This window comes from Mus musculus, chromosome 2 (assembly GCF_000001635.26).
Source record: "Mus musculus strain C57BL/6J chromosome 2, GRCm38.p6 C57BL/6J".
In the NCBI taxonomy this organism is placed as follows: Eukaryota; Metazoa; Chordata; class Mammalia; order Rodentia; family Muridae; genus Mus; species Mus musculus.
Genome location: NC_000068.7, coordinates 4,699,918 through 4,701,022, shown reverse-complemented (window position 1 = coordinate 4,701,022; position 1,105 = coordinate 4,699,918). Strand labels below are relative to the sequence as shown.

The window sequence follows — 1,105 nt, the reverse complement described above, 5'->3', positions numbered from 1 at the left end:
TTTGTTTAGTCTTTTGGCTAACTTTCTTGAAGCTCTCTAGCTTCCCTTTCTTTGTTACCTTTCAGTTACTTTGCAACATTTGTGCCAGATCACCTCTTGTCTACCCAGCATAACCACAAACCTGCCCCCAGTTCCCTACTCTGAAGAGGCAAATCCATGACTGTTTACTGAGGTCTCTTTTGTTACCTTGTATCAATGCTATATAGTCTGTCCACAAAAGGAACCCCTGAGCCCACCTGTGATAGAAGATGCATTTTTCAGTCATCCGGAGTCAGAATATGAGTGGTTGTGAGGCTCCTAGAGTTTTCTTTTCTTTTCTTTTCTTTTCTTTTTTTGTTCCTAAATTTTGTTTATGAATTAATACAAAACATTGCAGACCAATGTGTCCTAATCCTCGTCCTCCTCTCATCCTGGTTAATCTGGAAGTAACTCGTAAGCAGCTCGTAACTCTCTTTGCTGTTGGCGACAACACGCAGCCAGTCTCGGAGGCTGTTCTTCTTCAAATATTTTTTGGTGAGATATTTCAAATACCTTTTGGAGAAAGGCACCTCCGAAGTGACAGTGATCTTGCTCTTGCTCTGTTCGATGGTCACAACTCCTCCGCCGAGATTGCCAGCTTTCCCATTCACCTTGATTCTCTCCTGGAGGAACTGCTCAAAATTGGCAGCATCTATGATTCCATCTTCTACAGGGTGAGTGCAGTCCAGGGTACACTTCAAAACCTGCTTCTTTTTTTTTTTTTTTTTTTTGCCCCCCTTCTCCACAAGCTTTTTCACAGGCACCATGGCGGCAGAGCCTCCTAGAGTTTTCTAGATGGGCTTTGAGAGCCATCTGGTAGAGTGCTTCAGGATGGGGGTCGGTGGTAGGTTTCCTGATGGATGCTGTGTATGTCGCTTTTTCTTTTGTGGGGGTGTTGATAACATCTTCGTATCCATACCCTTTATATTTAGACTATACAGAGTAATTTCTGTTTTCCTGATATATGGCTCTTCCTACTCACATCTTTGATGTATGATAATGAGTTATAACTCGCAGACTAATTAGCATTCATATGTAGCAAGAGAACACTTTTACTATTAACTGACAGAGATGTTTGGGGCTAGGT

The 1,105-nt window shown here is 42.3% G+C and overlaps 1 pseudogene; it reads right to left on the bottom strand.

Moving 5' to 3' along the window:
* On the bottom strand, window positions 332-823 carry Gm13196 (predicted gene 13196; annotated as a pseudogene).